The 27,170-nt window shown below is 44.6% G+C and overlaps 1 long non-coding RNA gene across 2 annotated transcripts in view; it reads left to right on the top strand.

Annotated features, from left to right (window-relative positions):
• LOC107401777 (uncharacterized) overlaps positions 1-27,170 on the top strand; it is a 646,803-nt gene that overhangs the window by 105,530 nt on the left and 514,103 nt on the right. For both annotated transcript variants that reach the window (XR_013051991.1, XR_013051989.1), the window contains exon 2: positions 3,615-3,684. This is a non-coding gene — a long non-coding RNA (uncharacterized LOC107401777). The remainder of the gene's footprint in view (positions 1-3,614; positions 3,685-27,170) is intronic.

Here is a 27,170-nt window from a genome sequence, read left to right as displayed (position 1 = left end):
ACATGTGCCTTTACTTAGTGACATATGCCTTCACTCACTGAGCCAGCAGCATACAGGGTTTTGATTTGTGAGGTGAGATAGTCTTTTTTCTTGTCCCTGTCAGCCATTTGTATACTTTTCTTTGTGAAATGTCTGCTTCAGTCTGTTGCCCATTTTTATTGGTTTTATATTGCTCATTAGTATGTTTTCCTGACACATTCTAGATGCCAAACCCTTGTCAGAAGCACACTTACAAGTATTTCCTGTAAGTCGCTCTCCTTTCTGCTGATTGTTTCTTTTACTGTATCTCAACACATTGGAGAGCTCCCACCCTATTTCTTTCCTTTTATGTAGGGTCTCACTATGTAAGACCTTCAACTTCAGGCTGGCCTTGAACCCAGGAGATCCCTTGCCTTTCCACCCTGAGTACTGGGATTGAAGGCATGCACCATCACACCTTGTCTACCACCACCTGTTTTTGAGACTGGGTCTTGACAGGTAGCTCAGGCAGAACTAGAACCTACTACATGGCCTGGAATTCCTCTTCTTGCTTCAGCCTCTCAAACTCTAGGATTAAAAATCTGAGACTCTGATCTGCAGGTGAGAAGAACAAGGCACAGAAGACTAGTGACCAAGCCATGAGCTTGTTGTCACCGGAGCTCAGCGAGTCAGGTTCTCGAATTTTTATTCCTGACCACTTCTCTAATCCATTGTTGGTAGATGTGCTGCCTAGATTTTGTCAACTTGACAAAATCTACAGCCACCTGGGAAGAGGGAAGCTCAGCTGAGAAAATGTCTCCACCAGATCGGACAGTAGACAAGTCTGTGGAGACATTTTTCTTGGTTAATGATTATGTGGGAAGGGCCAGGCCACTGTGAGTGGTGGTGTCCCTGGGCAGGTGGTCCTGAGTTGTATAAAAGAACAAGTTGAAGAAGCCACGGAAGAGCAAGCCAGTGAGCAGTGCTCCTCCACGGTTTCTGCTTCTGCTTGACTTCCTGCCCTGACTTCCTCCATGGACTGCTGTAGTAACATAGGAGCTAAAGGAACCCTTTCTTCTCCAAGTCCTTTAGTTCACGGTGCTTATCACAGCAAAAGAAAGAAGTCAAGGGCAGTAAATATCTGTTGGGGGAAGGGCGGTAATCTTTGTCTTCATTTCTGGTGGTTTCTACCAGGTCAGTTCCTAGAGGCAGGATACCTAGGTCAAGGGCTACATAGAATTTTGGACTCTTAAGATGTGTACTATCACCCTCTGCAAGGTTCATGCCAATCCAAGTTTATACCACACTTGGAAGAGCCTGTCTGTTCACTGGCACCTACCAGCTAACAATCTTCAATTTTTTCTCTCTCTGAATGGTTAAGAAAGTCTAAGGCTCCAGGGCTCTCTGAAAAGCAAACAAAAATGGTGTGGTCTGAGACAATGTGGAGTCATGGAATACAGCAAAGATTATTGTATTCTTGTTTCTTGACCATACATAAATGAACTTCCTGTATTATTACTGTAGATAGGAAATTACTAATGTGGGTGAGTATACACTACAGCCACTCATGTCCAAGGTCTGGAAGTCATTATACCTGTCACAGGTGTCCATCCAGATGTGGCCTTATTTTGACAATTGCTGCCATGGCCAATATTTATGGCATTTCTCAAGCTTTTAGGCAGTTAAATGCCCTTTTATATTAATAGCTTTATATTGCTCTTTGGTTTAAACTAGCACAGAAATTTTTCCTGCTCACATATATTTTAACCTAGCATTAGGTGTATGTACTGGACATAGACTGTCAGACTGGGGCTGTATTTCCAGGTGATGGGGGCAAGTGAACCCTGGCTTTTTAAATGCCTGAAAGATGCTTTCTTTACTATCACCCTGAATTCAAGGACCAATGAACTAGTGGGCAGAAAGCCTCACCCTGTTTTTATTTGGGAAAGTTGAGGACAATTTTTCGGCAATAGCAGAGGATAAAGGACATGAGTAACATCTGCGGTCATTTGCGTGGCTTTGATTGGAAATATAAAATATCCCTTGTGATTGGATGAAACAGAATCATCCATCTCTCTCTGGGTCTCTGCCGAAGGAGTTTGTTTTCTCTGGTTTTTTGAGAGAATCTTCATGAGTCCCATGTTTCACTGTACTTCGTTAAAGTTTGGTGTTTTAATTACAGGTGCAGCATAGACTCTAAACTGCTTGTTTAGATTCCTGGCAGAATTGCCATGCTGATCAGTGACCTGGAGTAGAGAGCAAGCACAGTCCCTCCACAGCACAGCGTGTGAAGCCGGTGCTGTTTGCAATTCCTTTCCATCTTTTCGTTTTTAAGTGCGACTCTTGGTAGAAGCCTTAGCCTGAACACAATGCTGCTGTTAATAGCGAATGAAATGTCTGAAACTGTGCCGAGGGGGAAAAGGAGTAGGCGGAAGCATTTCCAGCGACCACTGCAAACCACAGGCTGCAATTATCTGCAGCTGAAAACAAGTCGCTTTTAATGTGTCCATTTGGCCGAAAGAAGAGAATTACAGAGCTCTGCGCTCCTCTCCCACTCTCCGCTCTGTCTTCTCCTCCATCTTTATGTAGTTTATCATCCATAATTTCAGGATGTATTTTGCCTCTTTAAGCTGTTTTATCTATAGGCTTATGAGGTCACTCATGTGTGAATGTCTTTGTTAGGCATCTCACCTTTTGCCTTGATGATAGAAAATTGATCAGGACTAAAGTACAAGCTCAATAGACAACCCTCTTGGTCCTTTGTCTAGGAGAACAGCTACATTGAAGGCCATGAGCAGGTAGCTATTAATATGACAGGCGCTCTATCTCCCACTGTAATTTATAATGAAATACCTAATCTCCATTATTTTGATCCAAGCAGGCGATCCCATGAAAAAGTCTTTTCATCCAGTTCCCAATGGCTGTTGCATGAGAAATGGCAAACCAATAATTTTTGTCAAGTTTTTTAAGCCAACAGAAATGCTTTCCACGGCTGCGGTTTCAAAAGGCAGAGATAAAGCTCATTCACCGCGATGAATGGAAAAGCCATCTGGGGTTTTCTTTTTGACTTCCTTCCCTTTTCTCCATCCTTGTAATCAAATTTGAGCAAAATGAAATGGGGCTTTCTATGAAAGTACCTTTTGTTGATCTGAACGAGCTGGTAATTTACAAAATACCCTTCCTTTGTGGGGAAAGCTAAAGAAAGAAAGAATCCGTAGCTTTTAAAGCCGGGCCTTAGTGGGACTCTAAATGCAATGAAAGCCGTCTGTGTGGAGAGATTGAAATGCATTTCAAAGCCAGGCCTGGCTAGGGGGGCACTGAGAACAGACCTATGAGCTTTTCGTAGGAAGGAAAAAAGTGAATGGAGAAGGGGAGAGAAGTGGGGAGCAGTGGACGGGGAGTTGAAGTCACCGTGGTTCTGTGGACTCAGTCGTCACCAGTGGGGCCGAAGTTGGATGTCTGCAGTACACGAGGCTCAGCAGACTGAGCTGGGAAAGTTTGGAGCTCCGTTCCATTGTAAAGAATGTCGCCTGCCGAGGGTGTGGTAATTCCTCCAACTTTTTCTTTCTGTGCTTGTGCTGGGCTGCCTCAGGAAAACCCGGAGATGTGAATTTACAGACGACTAACACTTGCTTTCCCCTCTTTTTGCCTGCTAGATTTCTCCGTGGCACTGACCCCTTTTCACCCACTGGAACCAGAAGGATGCAGATAAACGTCTTAAGAACAGTAAGTAATGCATGCCGTTTTCTTCTGTCCCTGCTCTGAGCTGGTTGCAGTCGAGCCGAGGTTTGATTGCGGCAGGAGTTTGGAATAAGCACGCATGTCGTGAAGGGAAGTGCGTTTCCTGCCATATTTGCGTTGTTTGATGCGAATTCTGGGCGACTTAGCTGTTCTTTACAATATTCCGTGGTGACAATGAACGTTCTTCCTGATGCTTCCTCTTGTGTACTGTGTGATGCTGAGCTTGTGTGGCATGGAACTCACGCGTCCTAGCTAGCAAAGCAGTTTAAGATTCAGCGTGAACATCATTTCAGGCTCCGGAGATGCTTCTGTGTGTACCATTGTACCCTGTAGTTTTAATTCACAGTCATCACGATTTCTCTCCATTTATGCACGAGGTAAAATTGTTGTGTAAATTACGTGAGCTTATTTCCTCATGATAAACATCCAGAGAGAGGCGAGAGTTGCTTCTGTATGAAAAGTCAAACAATTCTAAAGGTAACTTAAGCAAAATTTCTTGTCATTTAAATATTTCAGTGAACCGTAATTAAAATACAAAAGTAGTTTCCCCTTTGAGAAAGTGAAAAGTGCATTTTTTAACTTCCTTAAAATCAGACGGATTTGTTATCTGAAACGTTATACCTTGGATTAGAGCACATGCCACAGGTAATTTTTAAAAAGGCAAATGGGACATTGGCATATGTACATAACCACAATGTTATTGTAAGTTTGAGAAATAGCTCAGTCAGAATGGAGCAAGGGTGCTCAGCCAGTTCTAATGTCTCAGGTGGCTTGAAGGGTGTTTATACTGAAGATCACATTTCCAAAGCAAGGCGGCAGGGGGAAGGGGGAACCCCAAACCCCACAGAGGCAGCCTTCCTGCTTCCAGAGCTTAGAGCAAACCAACTCATGAATCCAGGGGCTTTAATGCTGTTTAACCCTTTAGGTCCCTGGCTGGAGGTTTTTTGGTTTTGTTTTGTTTTTAAATAGAGATTAGGAAACACAGAATACAGGACTCAGGTAATCTCACACGAGTCTTGGCAAGGACTAGCCCTGTCCCTTCTAACTATTCCTTACATGGAATCTGCGTTCCCAGAAGTTTGCTTCAGACAGGCCTGTTCTTTCCCAACTTCCCAAAGCCACCTCTTTGCCCATGGTTTTGAGCCCTTGCTGCCTCCTAACGCCTAACTTTAAAACAGCACGCTTGGCAAGCTGCCAGGAGGGTGGCAGTGGGGTACTGGTTTGTGCTGGTTTTGCAGTTTCAAGGGGGCTTTATCCCTGACTTACAAGAGTCCCTACAAAGCAGACTGAACTCTGCAGGATGGGACTGGTAGCAGGAAGAGCAAGTCAGTGTGTCCGGTATCCTATGTCAGTTTGGTAGTGTGGTGCTCTGTGTGGCTGACCCCCATTAGAGATGCTCTGTGTGTGCACTGTTGACCCCAGTCATTTCAGACCCACATCAGCACCTGGGCAGTGGTGCTCTGTGTGGCTGACCCCATCAGAGATGCTCTGTGTGTGTCATTTCGGACCCACATCAGCACCTGGGCAGTGGTGCTCTGTGCACTGCTGACCCACATCAGCACCTGGGCAGTGATGCTCTGTGCACTGCTGACCCACATCAGCACCTGGAGAGTGATGCTCTGTGCACTGCTGATCCACATCAGCACCTGGGCAGTGGTGCTCTGTGCACTGCTGATCCACATCAGCACCTGGGCAGTGATGCTCTGTGCACTGCTGACCCACATCAGCACCTGGGCAGTGGTGCTCTGTGCACTGCTGATCCACATCAGTACCTGGGCAGTGGTGCTCTGTGCATTGCTGACCCACATCAGCACCTGGAGAGTGATGCTCTGTGCATTGCTGACCCACATCAGCACCTGGAGAGTGATGCTGTGTGCACTGCTGACCCCATTAGTACCTCAGCAGCAATATTGTGTGCTGTTTGCTGCTCTCGTGTACAGTCAATATTTCATTTTGCATAATTTACCTTGAATCTTATCAGTGAGTACTTCTGGTGAGACAGAGATATCATATGAAGTGTTTCTAAAGAAGGTGCTAAAATACGTAACCAGACCAGAAAGCCCATAGGGCTTATCTGTTCAGCCGATGGACAGTTAATTGCCTGCTTAATTTACTGAGGATTTTTGGTGGCTCTTGTTAGTAGAGCAGTGAGAATTTCCTCTTCCCTCAGGTTTAAACAGTATCCTGTAAAACCTACATGCTGGGGACCTGGAGAGCTGGTTAATTCCCGAGTAGTGACTGGAAATCCAGGAGCACTGCATTTCTTACTTGCAAACCCCCTGTTCTTGGACATAACAACTGACACACCACCTCTTTTCCTCTTTGTAAAGCCCAAACAACCACCCATCAGCTAATCCTGGGGGCCTTAGCAACCTAAGATCTGCGTGGTGTCCTCAAAAGTTATAAGAGGGGAGGGAAAAGGTGAGATGTCCGTGAGCTCTGATGGACCCGAGACTTATTTGAAGGTTGTGGTGTCTGCCTGTTTGTTAGGGATGCTTGGAGCCTCGTGTCTGGAGCCAAGGCTGCCTTTCCATCGATGATGCCATAGGGCTTCCACTGTCCTGGCGGGGTCTGTAGGACTCCAGAGGAGGAGGCTAAAGCTGGCTTTTACCTCCCCAGGCAAGTGAGGGCCTGTGCCTCGAGGCTCTGATGCGCTCAGGCTGCCCAACCAGTGCCAGTGGCTTGCTTGTCCCCTGAGTTCAGGGTACAGAAGAAGGGCTGGCCAGGCTGTGTGGGTGCTGTTCTGGGCTGCTCACTAGGATGTAAACAGAATCTCACTCTCTTTAGGTGTCAAGTGGGAATGCTTCTGGGCAGGTGTGGGAGGTGACTTCTCCTTGTAAACATGGTGATTGGTCCAGTTACCTTATCTGGTGATGAGAAAAGAGTTTCCTTAGACATTAACATCACTACCAGATCCAGAGGCAGCCAGGTTCTGATGAGTGCGATGAACACTAAGATTGGTCCAGTTGATGGTCACATGACTCTATGACACTGGAAGCATGGCAGTGGAGGGAAAGGTACCAACTGCCACCACACACTGAAATTGTAATGGGAAGATGGGTGGCCCAATACAGGGAATAGGGAATACCTTCTCCTGTAGCCCCATCTCTTGCATGTGTTTTGAGGCAGTAGCTGTAAATAAGACTCAGAGGCAACAAGAGCCACATGTACAAAAAGGTCACATATTATTTTTTTTGAGTCAAGCTTCTTTTGACTCAATGTTGACAGCAGCAAAAACAAAAATAGAAAACCCATGATCACTCCCACATTGTCTGTCATGCTGTTCCCCCTCACAGATGTGAAGCCGTTGTCTCAGAGAGGGAAAAAGCAAGGTCAGAGGGAGTCAATACTGATCTCTGGTCATGCAGGAATCCTAAGTCTGCACTGACTGAACCGAGGCCTCTGTTCTTCTCACACCTAAACCTTCGGGAGCTGACACAGAGAGGTCTGGGGTTCCCATACTGCCTCGTGTGTGTCTGTCTCTGTCTTAGTTCATTTCCTGCTCCTGTGATAAAATGCCCTGGCAAAGGTCGCTTAAGGGAGAAGGGTTTATTTGAGCTCACGGTTCTCGGGTAAGCTCAGCATGGAAGTCCTGGCAGGAGGTGCTTAGGGGACTGGTCACACCGTGTCCAGAGCTGGGAAGCTGAGAAGGGTCAATGCAAGCTGGTCCTAAGTTCTCCTTCTCTATTTATACAGTCCAGGATCCCACCCAGGAAATGGTGTTATCCATAGTAGATGAGTCTCCTTACCTTGATTAACGTATATGACCAGGTGCTGATGTGGGTCAAGGGCCTGTTTCTAAGTTGATTTCAGATCCAGTCAACAACCCACATGAGCAATCCCAGCCTCTTTCTAGTGCTTGTCCTGAGCCAGTCCAGAGCCAGAGACCTCAGTTTTCCCCTGACTTTTATAAGATGAATCTGCTTTTGTGGGTGAGACAACACAGAGTAGAGATGTTCCTGTGGGGAGGGGATGCATGGAGGGGAGGATTTACTATGAATATCCTGCCAAACTTTCTTGAGCTTCCTTACAGAACATTCTGGTCTGCAAATGTTCTTCGCTTGTCAGTACAGGACGTCTTCCTTTTAATACTTTCTTCCTGTTCCACACAGCGTTCCTAGGCATCTTGCTCTGCTTCTGGAACCCACTTTTGTCTCCATCCTTAACTCACTCATGTTCTAGCACACAAGTTTGTCTCAGCACCCAGAACTGAACGTGTGCATCCCAGCCCAGCACCGTGCTCAGCTCACCTCCCAAAGCCTGCCTGGTGACAGTTCTTACGTTCCTTATGGGAATGGGCATGGTGTGCGAATACAAACAATCCCATCCCACATTTTCCTCAAAGGAAAAGCACTCAGGCCTTTAGACATTGTCCTGCAGGCTTATTTGACAGTAGGACTTTAGGCAGGACACCGGACCTTCTCCTCCACAGAAACACTCAGGGATTTCATTGTTTCTAGTTCCTGTGATGACTAGGTCAAAGGTGAAACAACTTTGTTTTGTGTGGGGCATTTACCCACCACCCCCACAGTTCCCCAGAGTTTTCTTGAGTGCGAGCAGCAGGAAATATTAGATAGAAGGATTTATAGCGGAGAATCTTGTGGAGATAAACAGATAGAAAATAAAGGATAGCCTTGAGAGGGCCTGGAACCTATTCCAACGGGCCCTGACTGTCTCTGGCCCAGGGTTTTTATAGAGACGCCAAGGGGTGGAGCAAAAGACCTCCTCCCCCAGCATAGCCAAGTGGAGACCATCTCAGACACCGGCACTCAGGCCCGTGGTCCTGATCATCCTCTATTCGGACCTGCTGGGTAAAGCCACAGGGGACCCGAGAACGGGCTCTCACAGTTTTGGTACCAAACCAAACAACTCATGAAGCATTGGTTTGCATGGTGCCAAGACCAAGGTCTTAAAGAATAGATGTTAACAAAAGCTGAGGGTAGAGGAGCTAGCACAGTTGGAACATTAGAAGGAAATAAAGAAAAAACAACTTATCAAGTAACACCATGCTGTGACTGAGTTTGAGTCTTCTTTGTCTGTGCGTATCTTACAAATTTCATCCCTTCTGGCAATAAGAAATGATACTCTAAGTCTACACAGTAAACAGCCAAGGAAAATTAAGTCAGAGATCATGTCTAGGAGGAGAAGATGGCTTGGAGACTGAAAGATGGGAATTACATCTTCAAGGTTAACATAGAATGGTTCAGACTTGTAATGATGGACATTGAGGTGGATGGTTATACATCGTAACATTTTCTGCATGGATTCTCTTTATAGCTACTCAATTCTTTGCTTTTGCCTTTGGTTTAAATGGTGCTATGTGACTCTTAGAGCCTTGAACTTGATTGTCAGTCACTGTAGGTTTTTAGGAGACAATGTCAGATATACCCGCCATATAAAATTGCCTATGTTGTCATAGCTCTGGTGAATGTGTCCTTTAAAATAAACTGAAGGCTTAGAGTAAATGACCATTGCTGATGACAGACTGACACAGTGCTGTGAGCCATGTCAGGGCTGGTGGTATTTTTCCTCCCGGTGAGGTAGTTGCAGTCAGAGTTGGTGATGAGTACGTGTGCTAGACTACAGAGGGCGAAAAGCGTGAGCACACTCTCAGTGGCTCCCAGTTGTTCCCATTGTCAATGGAGAGGAGGCTAGACACTCAGTCCAGTGGAGGCCATGTCCCAACAGCTCAAAAGTGGAAGCCAGCAGGACACTCTAAAATGAAGATATATGCACAAGGAAATCTGGGGCTCCTCAAACCCAGCTATGGGACCTGAATGGGTCAGGATTCCCTCATAACCCCTAGGGAAATGACATCTTAATAGATGTAAACCTCCTTAATACATAGTAGGTGCTTGCCTATCTACTTTTTTTTTTCTCAAGACAGGGTTTCTCTGTGTAGCTTTGGTGCCCTTCCTGGAACTCTCTTGGTAGCTCAGGCTGGCCTCAAACTCACAGAGATACCCCTGCCTCTGCCTCCCGAGTGCTGGGATTAAAGGCATATGCCACCACTACCTGGCCGCCTATCTACGTTTTATAGATAACATCTACAACACAATTTCATCCCCCCCCCCTTTCTGAGGGTTGTCTGGTGTATCCAAAGAGAGGGGCACTTTCATATCCTCATAGAAAATTTAAAAATGGGGAAAATTACTGTTGTTTTAATTTTTAAGATCATTTATTTTGTTTTATGTGTATGGGTGTTTCGCCTGCTTGTATGTCTATGTACCATGTGCATGCCTGGCCGCCCTTGGAGGCCAGAAGAGGGCATCAGGTCACTTGAAACTGGAATTACAGGTGGTGTGAGGCACTCTTTGAGGTGCTGGGAATCAAACCCATGTCCTCCGCAAGAGCAACAAATGATCTTAACCACCCAGCCATTTCTCCAGCTCTGTCGCTTACTTTTCTGTTGGATAGTCTCATGTAGCTCAGGTTAGCCTCAAGCTTGCTCTGTAGCAGAGGATGACCCTGTATTCTGCACCTCCTTCTCCAGCTCTCCAAGCATGCACACCAGGCCTGGTTTATGCAATATGAGGCTTCATGCATGACAGACAAGCACTCTATCAACTGAGTACAGCCCCAGATCCTGAACAAATAACTTCGATGGTTTCTCAGGAGAAAAGTTCAGCTGTCTGTAGGGATAGTGCTGTCTGCCATCAGTGCAATGAAATGTGAGACAAGGTTAGAGGCATAAAGGGAGGAATGGGAAAAGAGAAGCAGAGCTGTGAACCTAAAGTAAGTTCTAAAATAATCCGCTCACTTTGAGGCTTTTCTCTCATTTGGTAAAGGTGTTTATTTAGTACACTCTGGGCTTAGTGGGTCAGAAATTGAAAGTTCTTTATAACCTGACGTCGTACAGTTGTGGAGAGGCACTTGGCTTTGGTGAGTCAGACTCCGGATGGTCCACCATGGGGGAGAGTGGTGGGCATTCACAGTTTCTATTCATAACTTCAAAAGTCTGTGGATCTATTTAATATAATAATATAGTTGTGCATTTTTGAAAAATGAAAAATACCATTGTTTTAGTGACTGAGATATTGTGAATGAGGATTCTCTGTGCTCCTCTTGGTAAGCTTGCCGAGTCAGTCATCCTCGGCATGCAGAAGGCTTTGGAGAGGCAAAGGCATTTTTGCTAGGAAGCATTTGGTATTAGGAGAGTGCTAAGATTTAACACATTTATTTAAAGAGGATCTGGGGAGCCTGCAAGATGGCTCCGTGGATAAAAGCACTTGCTCTGCAAGCCTGATGATCTGAGTTCAAACCCTGGATCCCACAGTAGAAGGAGAGAGCCAGTTTTCAAAAGTTGTCCTCTGACTTCCACATGTGTACATTGGCACACACACCAGGCATCAGGGATACCCATGTGCCTCACCCACATATGCACACATCGTCTCAATAATAATAATAATAATAATAATAATAACAACTAAAATTTAAAAATTAAGAGGATATGGGTTAAAATAGGTAAGATTAAAAAAAAAAAAAAACCATCAAGCCCAGGCTACCAAAAAGAGCAAGTTTGGAAATGATTATTTAGCAAATAAATATAATCTAGCAAATCCAGGAGCACACTTCTGGATTTGATGACAACTGAAGATGGGTAGGTCAGAACTGGGCTTGCAAATACTGAGCTCAGGAATGTTCCAGCCCAGGACGGAGACCTGGGATCATCTTTCAGTAGAAATGTAGACCAAGGTTCTTTTTTGTATTGAGAGGAAAGTTGATGTTGTTGAGAGTGGGTTAAAGAGGAACATGTGACCTCAGTGTCGGTGGCTGAGGAGAAGGGACAGGACAGTGCACTCCAATGCTCATTTTAGGGAGCTTTGCTGGGAAAGAGGAGAAAAATGCTCAGAGATAGAGTAGATCTAGGGAATCAGGGGAGAGTTCTAAAAACGAGACATAATTGGATGTATGTTAAGTATTTATTATACATTTTCGTTAACCACACATGCTCCTGCATTGCGTATGGCCATTTCATAGAGCGCGTATTCTATATGACTGCAATCCCTTAGCATACTTTATCCTCCTCTTCTTCCCATTCTCTAACCTTTGTTAGCCCCGCCCTCACCTCCCATGAGCCCTGCCCTCACCTCCCCTGTTAACCCCACCCTGGCCTCCCCCGTTTGCCCCTCCCTCACCTTCCCTGTTAACCCCACCCTGGCCTCCCCGTTTGCCCCTCCCTCACCTCTCGTTAGCCCCGCCCTCACCCCCCTGTCAGCCCTGCCCTCACCTCCCCTGTTAGCCCCTCCCTGACCTCTCCTGTTAGCCCCTCCCTGACCTCCCCTGTTAGCCCCGCCCTGACCTCCCCTGTTAGCCCCGCCCTCACCCCCCTGTTAGCCCCGCCCTTACCCCCCATTAGCCCCTCCCTCACCTCCCCTGTTAGCCCCTCCCTGACCTCCCCGTTAGCCTCTCTTCACTTGCTCCTCTTAGCCCTTTTCTTCCCCTAGTTTTGCTCTACTTTCATGTCAAATATACTCACATAATTTATGTATCTATGTGGAATCTAGAAACCTAGAAACCACAGATGAGAAAGGCATACAGCAGTTTTCTGACACTAAATTCATTTAAATACATTGTCCCAAGTTGCAGTCATTCTCCTGCAAATAAGATGACTTCCTTCTCATTGGAGGTTGAAAAGAACCCCATTGCATATGTACACCAGTTTCTCACTCATTGTTGGGCTCCTACACTGGTTCCAGGGCTTAGCTGTTAGAAACAGTTCTGCAGTAGACGTTGATGTGCACGTATCTCTGTAGTATGCTGACCCGGAGTCTTTGGGGTAAACACCCAGGAGCTGCATTGCTGGGTCATGAGTAGATCTAGCTTGAGAATTTTGAATTTTTATGCTGATGTCCGTGAAGGTCGGACTAGCTTGTTTCCCTCCACACGATGTAAGGTCCACATTTGTCCCTCCAGCACTGGTTTTGTAGTGACTGACATTCTGACTGGGGTAGAAAGTCTCAATACAGTTTACACGCACATTTCTCAGACGGTTTGTGAGGCTGAGCATTTTTCAGGTGTTTATTGGCCATTTACATTTCATCTTTTGAGAACTGTCTGTTTACTTCATTAGCCCACTTAATGATTGGGATGTTTGATTTCTTATTTAGTTATCTAAATTCTTTGTAATTTAGATATTAATTCTCTGTCAGATGCTAGCTAGCAAAGATTTCCTCCCATTCTGCAGACTATCTCACCTTGATTAACTGCCTCATTTGCTGTACAGAAGCATTTTAATTTCATGAGGTTGCATTTGTTTGCTGGCATAGGCAAGGCATTTTAATATATGACATAGGTATTTTATGTCCTTTCATGAGCTGTCAGTCAGGGGTAGCTACAAGAGGATATCTGGGAGAGGCACTGGGAAACCAAGTCAACTATAGTCATAGGTCCTAACAAAACAGTAGTGTGTGTGTGTGTGTGTGTGTGTGTGTGTGTGTGTGTGTGTGTATGTTGGAGGGAGCCTTCCTAATATAATATGTAGGAAACCAAGAGAGAGCAATTCAGAGTGAGGTACATAAGCAAGAAGGGGAGAATTTAGTTGATCCATTTAGCTGTCATTGGACAGTCAATGCAAGGCAAGGCCATCAAGTCAGGGTACTGCTAGTATATATATATACTAGTGTGTGTGTGTGTGTGTGTGTGTGTGTGTGTGTGTGTGTGTGTGTGTGTGTGTTTGTGTTGAGGCAAAAGCAAAGTATAAGGTTTTTAACAACTGAAATGTATTATGAGGTAGAACATGAGCTACAGAATGTGTAGTTTAGGTTTGAATCTTTGCTATTCAGTACAGTCATCTCTAATGGTAACAAGCTGGAAATGATTCAGCGCACTGAAGTAGCATGAACAGGGTTATGTGGAGTAAGTACTGGGGTTACTTGTCCATGTTGGGTTAAGGAAGATGTCATGGAGAGAGTTTTCCCTAATGAAAGGAATTCATTCACAAGGAAGCAGAGAGATGAAGCTCAGAATGTGATTTTCTGTGTGGTATCATGTTAGATGGTAGATTATTATATAATTGCGTTAAAAAGATCTGTTAGGGAATGTTGGATTTTTTTTTTAACTGTGGGGACTTGAATTTCAGGTTTAAAGCTTATTTTACATTTATATTTATTTATTTATTTATTTATTTATTTATTTATTTATTTATTTATTTATTTATTGCTTGCTTGCTTGCTTGCAGTGGGGTGTGTGTGGCAACATGTGTGCCATAGTACTCCTGTGTAGATCAGAAGACAACATGAAGGACTTGGGAGTTAGTTCTTCCAGGAGTTGACCTCCAGGGATTAAACTCAGTGCTTTTACCCACTAATTCATCTCATTGGCCTTGTTTTTGCTTTTTAAAAATATTTATTTCATCTCTAATTATGTGCCAAAATTTGTATCTGTGTATAGATGGGTACACATGTGTCTGGTTGTCCACAGAGGCCAGGTGGCGTCAAGTGCTCTGAAGCTGGAGTTATAGGCTTTTATGAACCAAATAGCATGGGTTCTGGCACCCCAACTTGGGGATACTGCAAGGGCAGTGTGAGCTCTTAACTCCTTAGCCATCCTCCAGCCCTGTTTTAATTCCACAAGCAGTTGGAAGGTTTTTGAACAAGAGAAGCATGACTCCGAGATCTGTATCAGGAAGATGAACTTCACAAGGAAACCTGGGAATGTGTGGAGGAGCTGGTGAATGAAAGCATTGCTGGGCATGTGAAGCAAACCAGGGAAGGAAATTAGTGACGGCATCGGGAGAAGGGCAGTGGCCCCTCTCCAATGCGACAGGGAATTATGTAGTGTTTCTTAGGTGTCAGACACAGGGCCTCTAATCTCAAGGAACTCCCAGCCAAGTATGTGATAAGGTCTAGGGTAGCAGAAGATATCAGCAGTAAAGGGGTAGAGACCCAGATCCACACTGTCACTCTCAGCACTGAAGGCTTCTTCTAATCTTTTAAGGAACTCAACTCAGGCCAAACTGGGATTTGTGTCTTTGACACAGAAAAGAATTTCAGGACTAGCCTGTAAGAAACAGAGTTGGAAATTTCATTACAGATAATTTAAATGTAGGTTTTAAGCATGAAGGTTAAGATAAAGAGACAGGCCTACATCCAAGGGTAGAGGTGTAGATTTCCCTAAGGGAGCCCCAGAAAGTAAGGCATCCCCAAGTACAGGTATGGGCTCCTCAAGAGACACTCATGATGAATGTCTTAACACTAGCCATGTATACAATTTTGGTGGCCCTCAAGTTACATCTCAAAAGGTTGCTAAGGAACCTTCTCCCCCTTACATCCCATTTTCATAGGTGAGATAAGAGGGTGCTCCGACATGCCTCGGATCCAATAAGGTGAAACCAGGAACCACCAGGGCTACATTGGGGGTTAAGATGCGGACTTTTCCTGTAAATTAGGCTTGTGGTGTGTTGCTGGAGGGCTTCTCTCCAGGTTCCACCAATCCCCGCAGTCCCACAATCCATGTATAAAATAATCACTCAGACAGTTATATTACTTATAAACTGTATGGCTGTGGCAGGCTTCTTGCTAACTGTTCTTATATCTTAAATTAACCCATTTCTATAAATCTATACCTTGCCACATGGCTGGTGGCTTACCGGCATCTTTACATGCTGCTTGTCCTGGCCATCAGTGTTTTATTTATATAGAGTGATATCCACAGCACTTCCCCTTTTCTTCTTTTTTTTTAAAAAGGAAGGTTTTAACTTTAACATAGTAAAATTACATATAACAAAACAATTATCAAGCAAGAATTACAGTTACAATTTTAAAGAAGAGGTCCTATCTATCTTATATTTGTGAGTTTAAGGTTTTATATCTAACTTATCTTTTATCATAACTGAGGAAATTACAACTATGTAAACTATTTTTATACTCCTGTTTAAGATAATTTGTATATTGATACAAATACAGAACTATATTTGTTATAATGTACATATATTTCTACTCTTATTTGAAACATTTTTTTTTTTTTTGGTTTTTTCGAGACAGGGTTTCTCTGTGTAGCTTTGCGCCTTTCCTGGAACTCACTTGGTAGCCCAGGCTGGCCTCGAACTCACAGAGATCCGCCTGTCTCTGCCTCCCGAGTGCTGGGATTAAAGGCGTGCGCCACCACCGCCCGGCGAAACATTTTTATATTGATACAAATGTAAATTTATATCTATCATACTTTATATATGTTCTACTTCTGTTTAGGATATTTTGTATATTGATATATATTTAAGATTATTGTCATATTGCATATCGCACTATATATTCCTACCTCTGTTATAAATATCTTGTGTATTGTCACAATTTTGAAGTCATCGTTCTTCACCATACATTTGCTTATAGACTGTTTACCTTGTTTATGTGAAGCCTTAGTCCTTAGGTTATTTCGGTAGATAAGACAAAGATTTATAGTCACCTATGCCTGTCATCTCTATAGTTACGTTAGTTAGGTTATCCAGATTTATAGATACATAGGTCAGATGGATAGGTAATCTTCAAACACTTCATAGACCTAGAGAATATGGCATTTAAATAACTTAGAATTCTGTTGACGTGAGACACAATTGCTCCTGGCTGCACCAATTGATCCCGAGAGAATGTTGGGCTTCTAAGACATTTCCATTTGGAAGTTTGTCTTTTTGGCACAAAATGGCCTACTGGGCAAAGAACTACCCTTGCCTTGATGGCTGACAGTACAAATGCAATGTTGTCCTTTCTGGACAAGCGGGACACAAGGAAAGCGACCACTGTACTCTGCCAAGACAGGGTAAGATGGTCTTTCAGAAATCCTGCTTCTGAAAATGGTCTGTCAGATACTCTAGGCCTGTAGCCAATTTAAATGCACCAACAATGCTGAGAAACATTAGGTGACTGTCCAGGCTGCCAGCTGTTTTGGTCTACTCTTGGAAGATTCCCGAAAGTTGCTTGCATCCATCTACCATTTCTCAGGTACCATTATGTTCCTTCTCAGGTCTTGGATGGGATTGAAGACTAGCAGTTATAGTTACAACTTAGTATATATAATATCTTAGATAGAACATATTAAGTATTAGATTCAGGTTCTTTAGGATAGGACACCTTTGAATGATCTTATAACATGCCATTTACCTATGCTCTATACTTCTCTGGATTTTAGTATGTGTTTCTTGCTTGATATTGTTTGCATTGGTTGTAGTTACATCTTATCTAGGTCATTATCCCTCATTATTCCTGGACAATGTTTGATAACCATTCCTTTGTATATAGTCTTGTATTAGTTTAGAACCTTCTTATTTAGACAAAAAGGGGGAGATGTAGTGGGTAGCCATTCCAGCTTGGATCTGGAAGTTCCAACCCCCATTGAGACTCTGGCAACTGTCACGCCTATGAGGCGGGGCCAGGGGAGGCGCCTGGAGACCCGAGAGCTGGATGGGCGAGCGCTCTCTCTGTGCCAGGATGCTGAACGGTGGAGGTTGACTGAGCAGAGCTCCAGAGAGCACCGCTGGACTGCAATACACCTTCCCCAGACCCTGCGACCTACCTATTACTTTGTGAGTTATGCCATTAAATAAATATCCTTTTAACTACGTGGAGTGGCCAAAATAATTTCTCCAATACTGATGAGATTCCTAGAAAACTGCACCTTCCAGCTGGGAAGGGAGAAAGGCCAGAGGCAGTGGCTGATTGTTGCTTCACAGCTGGCTAAAGGCCAGAGTCAGACCCCAGGTGAGGGCTCCTTTCCCTTCCTGTGTTCCATCATTTTCTATGTCTTTTTATCCGGCCTCATCTATATCCATGAGGAGCGATCACACAGGAAGTATATGTATGGAGAATAGATGATAGATAGATAGGTAGATAGATAAATAGATAGATAGATAGATAGATAGATAGATAGATAGATAGATGACAGCTATATATATGGATGATAGATAGATGATATATAGATAGGTAGATAGATGATAGATAGATGATAGATGATAGATAGATAGATAGATAGATAGATAGATAGATAGATAGATAGATACTTACAAATTACTAGAGAAAAAGCATAAGGGAGACCTGAAACGAGGTGAGGTTTTGCAAGCCTGACAATGTTAGAGGTGTCAGCAGGAGTCATTTCACTGAAACAGGAAAAACTGTAACTGTTGTGGCCTGGAGACCGCTTAAGAGGCAAGGAATTAAGGACAGAGACTTGGAAGTAAACAGGTCTCAGTTACTGGCTCAGGGTAGTAGAGAATGAGAGTTCAAAGATGATTATATTCTCATCAAATGAACTCACAGGCTGTGTGTGTGTGTGTGTGTGTGTGTGTGTGTGTGTGTGTGTGTGTGTGTGTAACAGTAATTAAAGATCTGGAAGTCATGAATTTGAGGAGGACACTGGAGGAGCTGGAGGAAGAAAGTAAAGGGTGGAGTTGTGTAAGTACAGTAGTCATGATTGAAATTTTCAAAAAAATTTTAATTAAGAAAAGCAAAGAAGTAAACAAATAAATATTGGGATTATATCTCAGCTCAGAATGGCCCTGAGCAAATGAAATAAACTCAGGCTTTCATTTCCTCTTCTGGAAAGTGATGATGATAATAATGATGATAACAACTATTAAGTAATTATATAAGATGGTTGGCATATGTTTAAAGCTAAATAACTTAGCTTTTTGTGTCTTCAAAAAAAAGATAATTGTATTCTAAGTTTCAGCAAAAATGACAGTATCATTGTACATGGGAAGTCAGGAGAAAGACTCATATGCATGCTTTGGTTTTGTATTTGATTGAATTTGAAATGGGAATAGACTTTTAGTTCATGGTCTGTAAGAAGCATGTTTAGAACTAGATCCAGCTCGTTAGATCACTGTCAGATACACGGCTGACGTCATGGTGCTAAAAGGCAAAGCTGGAGAGGGGAAGAATATGACACTACAGATAATCTCTTTGTCATCATGGTATGTGTTTGTGAGTGTGTGAATCTGTGTGTGAAGGAGAGTGTGTGGATGTATGTATGTGTGCATGTGTATTATAGTGAGATTATGTGTATGCAAGTGTGTATAAGTGTGTTTGTGTGTGTTTGTTTATTATGTGTGTGTGGGAGTGTGTGTGTGGGGGGAGTGTGTGTGTGTGTGGCAACAACCCTTTGGACTTGGCTTTCTCCTTTTACTATGTGTTCTGCTGTGGGAACTCCCATTGTCAGACTCACAGGACAAACGCGTTTCCTCACTGAACCACCTTGCTGGCCCCATGTAGAAAGTACAGGCAGGAGAAAGGGTTGGGAAAGATCAGGGAGTCGTGGGTGAACAAGCAGAGAGCCATCAGAACAGGCTCTCACCTGGGTGAAGAGAGCTTTGTCCCATGCTTGTTCTGGCTTTGGTTGTTACTTGGTAATAGGTACTTAGTTACAACTGAGTACTGTGGTACTAAGTACCTTGACACTTAGTTGTAAGTACTTAGATTGTTCCTTGGGAAGCAGAATGAAGGCGCAGACAATGTCATGGGTTTTGGCAATGAAGAATTTGGTCACAATCGTCCTGAGCTACATAGTGAGCTCAAGGCCATGGCTGGAGGGGTAGGTGTGTTGCTAAGGTGCTTGTCTCACAAGTGTGAGCATTTCAGTTTTGCCTCTAGAACCCATATGAAGATGTTTAGTCCAGGAGCAGCAACATGTGTATAATCTCAGTGCTGGGGAGGTAGAGACAGGAGGATCCAGGGCTCATTGGACAGCTATCTAACCAATCAGTGAGCTCAGGATTTATTGAGACACCATGTCTTAAAAAAAAAAAAAGGATATATGTGGACAGTGATTGAAAGAGACATCTAATGTCAGTGTCTTAGTCAGTGTTCTATTGCTGTGAAGAGACACCATGACCAAGGCAGCTCTTATTTAAAAACAAACAAACAAACAAACAAACAAACAAACAAACAAACAAACATTTAAATGGGGTGTGCTTACCAGCTTCAGAGGTTCAGTCCATTATCATCATGGTGGCATGCAGGCAGATGCTAGAGGTAGCTGAGAACTACATCCTGATCCATAGGCAGAAAGAGAGAGAGAGAGAGAGAGACTCTGGGGGCTTTCCAAACCTCAAAGCCCGTCCCCAGTGACACACTTTCTCCAACAAGGCCACATCTCCTAATCCTTCTAATCCTTTCAAACAGTGACACTCCCTGATGACTAAGCATTCAAATGTATGAGCTTATGGGGGCCCTTCTTATTCAAGACACCACAGTCAGCCTCCAGCTTCTACATATATGTGAATGCATGTGCACTGGTATACACCCTACATACACATACATGTGCTATACACAGCACATGTAAGAAAAGCCAAAAATAAAAAATAAAAGGAAGCAGCAGCAGACTGTTTACAATAAAGCAAGATTGGACATCCTCAGGGGCTGGATCTTGTCACAGTGTGAGTTTCTGAAAGAAGCCTTAAAATTGAAAGAGGTATGAAGTCGGGGAGGGGGGTGAAGTGGCGTGTGGAGCCTCTCATGCTGGAGAAGTGTTGGGGGTTGTCAGGAGTGCCAGATGAAGTCACACACCTTTGTGGGGCGTAGCACTTGTGAACGTGGGCAGACTGTGTCCTCTGGTCCAGGCTGTCACAGCCTATAGGAAAGCAAACCCTTGCAAGATCGTATTAACTTTCCTCTTGTTTTGAAAGGACTTTACCTAGGGTAAATTAAACTCAACAGCTGTGTGTTTGGGGAGAATTTAATCCCTGCTACTCCCTTCAGGAGTGTTCCATGCCTGCATCCCTTCCCTGTTTACACCCAGTGAAGCCTCTTTTCAGGCGGTAACCAGCTCACCTTGCCTGCCCCATGAGCGAGTGCTTCTGGCTCCTGTTCTGGGGTTGCGTGCACAGCTCCCTCCTGCGTGCCCCAGTCTTCTCCTAGATGTGCACCCTGCACTCAGTCTTCCTGCTTGAGCTCCGGGGCAATGGCTCGATTCTAGACTGTTTTCACTCCTTCTCTGTTAGCTCATGACCAACCCCAGCTGCCTCCACTCTTGAAACTGCAGATTTTGCTCCTATTTCCTCCTCAAATGCTTAAGATAATATTCTAAATCTCCACAATGCCTCCACCCCCATCTCCCTCTGGATTGAAGCCGCACGCACGCACGCACGCACGCACGCACGCACGCACGCACACGCACACGCACGCACACGCACACACTAGGAAGTGTTCGACCCCTGGGCCATGTTCTTGACTTTTCAGGTTCTCTTTGTTTCTTACTGCTTGGCTTCCACTTTTTGTCTTATTACCTCACACCCATCAGCCTTGTTTGTGTGTCCCATCCTGTGTTCTCTTTTCTAAAACACAGGGATGAATAAACTTCTTCCTTTTCATTGTTACTTTCCCCTGAAATTCTCCCTTCTTTTTTTTTTTTTTTTTTTTTTTTTAAACCTTAGCTCTCTTGTACTCCTACTAAATTCTCCCCCAGGCCATTGCCATTAACTTTCCTTCCCTCTCCAGCAGGAAAGCTTCTCCCTCGTCTGTTCCAGCCCTGTGAGGTCCTTGACTCCTTGCTTCACCTCCACCTTCCTCCTTGACCCTCCGCTGGGTAATTTCTCTCTGTGCTCTGCACTCATCTGCAGGGTCTAATGACTTCCTCTTGGGAAACCTGAATGTTCTTTCATCTGTGCTCCTCATCTGTCCAGATAATAACAACCCATACTTCTGAAGCAAGATAGAATTTTTCCTTTAAAGAACTTACAAAATGTCTTCTGGATGGTTTAGTGTGGATTGGCTTTGGTGCACATCTTTTAGATGTTTTAGGAATCATTTTGCTTCTTTGGATTGTAAGAATCATGTTCTCCCTTCTAAAACTCAGGGCTGAATAAATTTCTTCCTTTTCCTTGTTACTTTTCACTGAAATTCTCTCTTCTTACCTTTATTCTTGCTCTTTTAGATATTTTGGTACGTGTGGTATAAGCTTATGTACATGTTTGTGTGTACGTTCACATGTGTGTACATACCTATGGAGGTATCCTCCTCATTGCTTCTCACCTATGTGTTTTGAGACAGGATCTCTCACTGATCTGGCAGACTGGCTGCCAGTGTACCCCAGGGCTCTGCCTGTCTCAGCCTCTCCTGCAATAGGATTACTGGCACCTGGTTTTGTGTGGGGGTGCAGGGATCTGAACTCAGGTCTTTGTCCTTGTATAGCAATCTCTTTCCTGACTGGGCCCTCATCTGAGTCTCTTGCTTGTGACATTTATTTTCTTTCTCTTTCTCTTTTTCTTTTCTTTTCTTTTTTCTTTTTTCTTTCTTTTTTTTTTTTTTTTCCGAGACAGGGTTTCTCTTTGTAGCTTTGCGCCTTTCCTGGAACTTGCTTTGGAGACCACGCTGGCCTCGAATTCACAGAGATCTGCCTGCCTCTGCCCCCCCAGTGCTGGGATTAAAGGCATGCGCCACCACCACCCGGCGCTTGTGACATTTCTAATAGCTGGCCTTATAGGTGTGCTAACATTTCAGTTAGTTGTGAATGGTCAATATATGGTTTCTGAGCATAGCCATGGCTCTTTCCCCAGAAGGAAGGGTGTCTTGGTCAGTCTTGTTGCCCACTCCCCTGAATCCCTCTAACTCTAACTAACTTAGCAGCCTGGTTGAGTAAAAGGGTGATTTTTTTTTTGTTTTGTTTTTTGTTTTTTGAGATAGGGTTTCTGGTTGTCCTGGAATTCACTCTGTAGACCAGGCTGGCCTCAAACCCAGAGATCTGCCTGCCTCTACCTCCCGAGTGCTGGGATTAAAGGTGTGCGCCACCACTGGCAGCAAAGAAAATTTTTTTTTTTTAAATTTTCTTAGGCCGGGCGGTGGTGGCGCATGCCTTTAATCCCAGCACTTGGGAGGCAGAGCCAGGCGGATCTCTATGAGTTCGAGGCCAGCCTGGGCTACCAAGTGAGTTCCAGGAAAGGAGCAAAGCTACATAGAGAAACCCTGTCTCGAAAAACCAAAAAAAAAAAAAAAAAGTTTTCTTAGTTATTTCATTTCTTGGAAACATACTTACAACCTCCCCAAATTCACATTTGGTTGGAAATGATAATTTTTAATATTTCCAAATTAAATTGGAAAGAATAAAAGAAGCCTTCAAAATTCCAGTTAATTAAAACAATTACATTAGCTGTGATTTGGCCTCATACATATAGTTGGTGCTTTCCTGTTCATGTTGTTCTTGGCAGGTTTGAATTATGAGCACTGCTTTGGTGATGGTGGAAATGGGTTCGAGAGCAGGAAGGCTGCATCTCTTAGCATTCCAAGTTAGCCTGTCGCTGCCTGTTTTCCCTCGCCAGATGTCAGGGTACACCCTCACGCTCCTCTGGTCCCCCTCCTTGCAGGCTCACCTACCTTCCTAATAACATTATTTAAATATAGATTTCTTCGTTCTTAAGGATGGTGCTGAAAATAGTGTTTTGACTAATAAAACAGAGAAGACAAAGAATTCAGAGACAAAGACAATGTGTGTACTGACTGACGTGTGTCATTTTAATAGCATAATTACTTGATAAGCACTTTACACGATTCAGTTACTGCTCTTCAGCCTTGCAGAGTGAATTGGTGTTGAATTGTACCAAGTACAGCTGAAAATCAGGGCAATTCTGTGCTCTGAGGCTTTTTAGGAGACCTGTCTCTGTTGTATCGTTAAATGACCCTCATGTGTATAGTGTGTATGTGAATGAGTGTGTGTACACGTGTGTGCCCATGCTCATGTGTACTTGTGTGCATGTGTGTGTGAAGGCTAATGGTGAACATCAGGTGCTTTTCTCAGTCACTCTCCACTTGGTGTTTTGAGACAGTCTCTCACTGAACCTGGAGCCTACGGATTTGGCTAGATTGTCTGCCAGCAAGGCCCGGGTGCCTCCTGTCTCTGCCACCCCAGGGCTAGGATTATAGTTGCGTGCTGTGCCCAGCTTTTCAAGTGGGTGCTGGGGATCTGAACTCAAGCCCCCACGTTTGTTTGTGCAGCAAGCCCTTTATTGATATGGCCTCCTCCCTAGCCCCTTAAGCAGACCTTTATATAAAGCAGGAAGTTTAGTGAGAACCCCTCACACTGACGCGGGTTGCTTCATGACTCAATGCTCTCCAGGGTATTGTCCGGTTGGATATTGGGGGAAGGGGGCCCAGATAATGGGATAATTCCATGGAGTCTATTTGAAAGTCAAAGCAATTTATTCAGGGTTTAACTCACAGCAAGAATAATTGAGTTGGTTGCAGAATCCAGGAGGGTTGGGGCATGGTGCAACGTGGTTCTCAGGAGAGTTCTGCCTTGATCTGCAGTACCAGCATCTAAGACCACGAGGTATCGAAGAGAGAGCAAGCATGTGCTCTACCCGGGGGTCGGGGTTGGGGGCACAGGCACCTAGTAGTTACCTGCTGCCTCATTAGGGGCGGTGCTTCAGGGTAAAGCACAGACGTAGTTGGAGTTTTCTCCAGTCCTGCTCAGACCCACAGCCACTCAGACCCAAATAAACATACAGACGCTTATATTATTTAGACTGTTTGGCCTAATGGCTCAGGCTTCTTACTATCTAGTTTTTATATCTTAAATTAACACATTTCTATTAATCTATAAGTTGCCACGTGGCTTGTGGCTTACTGGTACCTCACATCTTGTTTCTCATGGCAGTGGCTGGCAGTGTCTCCTGACTCAGTCTTCCACCTCCCAGAATTCACCTCTCTGCTTATCCCGCCTACACTATACTTCCCGCCTGGCTACTGGCCAATCAGCATTTTATTTATCAATCAATCAGAGCAACACATTCACAGCATCCCCAGCACACAGACAACCACCTCTACAGTTGGATACATTTTAGAGTAGAAAAAATATTACATTCTTCCCTGTGAACTATGGATAATCTGTAAAAATCAAGATGTGTAGTTCATTTAGTATTCAACCAAGATTTTGCAACTGACAACATCTTCTAGAACATATGGTCTCAGCACAGTGTCTGTCTTTGCCTTACACCCCAAAGATGGTTTATCAAAAAACATGAAGAAAACACACTGATTCCTCAGACTAAATTCCTGTGGAAAGAACACTGAGCTTAGATCTCACCTACCCAGCATGGCCCTCGAAGTTACAATGCTCACTACAGGAGACTCTAGGAGGCTTCAACACCCATTAACCCACCAACCTGTCTTTATTGAGCATTGTTTCATGAAAATAACCTGCCATAAACTGGAGATGAGCTAGTGAGCATATGTCTCTAGTCTGCTGGGGTAAGAGGTATTAGAGACACAGACAGTACACAGCCCTGCCTTTGTGGGAAGTTAAAGCCCAGTGGGTTGAGCTCTCTAGCGTCTTTCGGCTAGGAACATGGGGAAATGGCACTCACCCAGGTCTGGAAGCACGTGAGGAGGCCTCAGGGGAGGATTCTTGGAAAAAGCAGTTCTCAAATTGACGCTTGAATAATGACCAGTGGTGGGTACGTGATGATGGAGAAGGGCAGGGAGGAAATTCTGAGAGATGGGGAGGCATGTGTGAAGTCCCAGTGATGAGAGAATGTGGCACATTCAGTGAATGCTGTCCAGTGAGAGGAGAGCAAAGAGCAATGACAGTAAAGACAGGAAGACTAAAGCATGACAGTGTGTCCTGATGAGGAACGAGACCTCGATCCTGAAGGGAACAGGGGCCTGTGAGGTTTGAGTGGAAGAGGGACACAGATGTATTTGTATTTTAGGAAGATTACTGTAGTTAGAGAGTGCAAGGGTGGAGCTAGAAAACAGATGCATTAGTAGATTTGAGTCATCCAGGTGAAAGAGGACACTGACAAAGAACAGGAACGGGGGCTAGTGTGGGTGCTGTACATGGGTAGAATTTGTGGACGATGATGTCTGGATGTTGGGAGCAAAAGGACAAGAATACTGTGGAGCAGGGTGGGGTGGTGGGCGTGGAAATACCCAGTCAAGTTCACTTTCACCGTGGGAAATGTTGACTTTGGATTAGTAAGCAAGGGGTGAGGCAGCCTGTCACTGTCTGGAGGTCATTAAGGAAGTTTCTCCCGGGCCAGTCACAGGGACGGAATCAGGAAGTCTTGCTATTGGTATTTCTGCTTCAGAACTACCTCCACCCCTGTGGAATTACTTACAAAAAGAGTTGGAATTTAAGCAGTGGACGATTCCCAGGTCTTCTGTCAAGGTTGGGAAGGAGAGGGGGTGTGGGTGAGCAGGTTGTGAACAGGCAGGACACTACAGCCTCAGGTTGTCTGAGGGAGTGCCTATCCTTAAAGCAGTAGTCAGAAGTGTCATGAAAGCAGACTTAAGTGAGGGGTGTATTCACAGACGGGAGAGCATGGGTGTGCCACAAAATAGACCAGCAAAGCAGGTGGTGGGAGCTAGACCCCCTCCCGCCCCTAACAAGGGATGCAGAGATAGAGCACCAGTGCAGAGCTGCTGTCGGGCTGGCCTGGGTGCAGGCTGCGCTGCATATTTTCTTGGGCCCAGAGCTGGCTGTGTTCATGAGGCCGGTGATTCTAGGGTATCTAAGGTTTCCTTTCCCCAGAACATATCAAGTTTGGGAGTGTCATGTTAAAAGTGTCAATCTACTCCCAAAAGCCAATTACTTGCTTTTGTAGGGAATCGTGAATAGAGTAGGGACTTATCAGATGTGTAGAGAAAGCTTCCTATCAAACTGAGGAGGAGTTAAAATGTGTCCTCTAGGTAGGGCAGTGGTAGCACACGCCTCTAGTCCCAGCACTCGGGAGGCAGAGGCAGGCAGATCTCTGTGAGTTGGAGGCCAGCCTGGTCTACAGAGTGAATTCCAGGACAAGCTCCAAAACTACACAGAGAACCTGTCTTGAAAAAGAAAAAAAAAAGAGTTGTCTAGGAGATTCCAGGGTCATGCGAATCCCTCTGGGAAAGACAGACAGTAAGACTGACAAAGCCGTCAGTGGCAGTAGAAGCTTCTTTATGTGGCCTTTGGTATGATTCCAGGAAAGCCCTTTCAGGCCAGGCCCTGACAGGAAAATGTTCGGATGAGAAATCTAGTGGGCAGCGAACAGCTTCTGATGTTACGGTTAGAATGCAAAGCTTTCCCTCGATGGTGTATTCTGATTTGGACATGGAAGCAGGTGCTGGTTTCGGTAAAGGCATGTCTGCAGATGTCAGAGGACTTGGCTTCCTGCTCGCCTATCAGTTTGGGTAATCATACCCACGGATTCCTGTTTCTCTTCGCTCCTGCGCTGCAGGGTACTTGCAGTTAAGAGATGTGGGTAAAGCCCACACTCAAACCCAGCACTGCACATGAGCTGTTGTTTCTGGGGATGTCAGTGGCTTGTGGCAGAATCTCCCTGTTGGAAGTGGGCTTCTGCCACTCCCCTCTGCTGGTTCTGAATGCATCATCCCCAAGGAAACTCCTGGGATGCAGCTTTGGATCTATTTTGTGGCATGAGTTGTCAAGCATCTATCTCAGGGAGGTTAGAAAGCCAGGGGATTCCCTGTGCAAGACAGTAGCATCACAGCGCCCCCTGCTCCATACTCATAGGTAAAAGTATGGTAAGATGTACTTGGTGCTCAATTCCAGAGAAT

Source organism: Peromyscus maniculatus, chromosome 6, assembly GCF_049852395.1.
Source record: "Peromyscus maniculatus bairdii isolate BWxNUB_F1_BW_parent chromosome 6, HU_Pman_BW_mat_3.1, whole genome shotgun sequence".
NCBI lineage: Eukaryota > Metazoa > Chordata > Mammalia > Rodentia > Cricetidae > Peromyscus > Peromyscus maniculatus.
The sequence above is the reverse complement of the archived record's forward strand: the minus strand, read 5'-3'. Positions and strand labels throughout refer to the sequence as shown.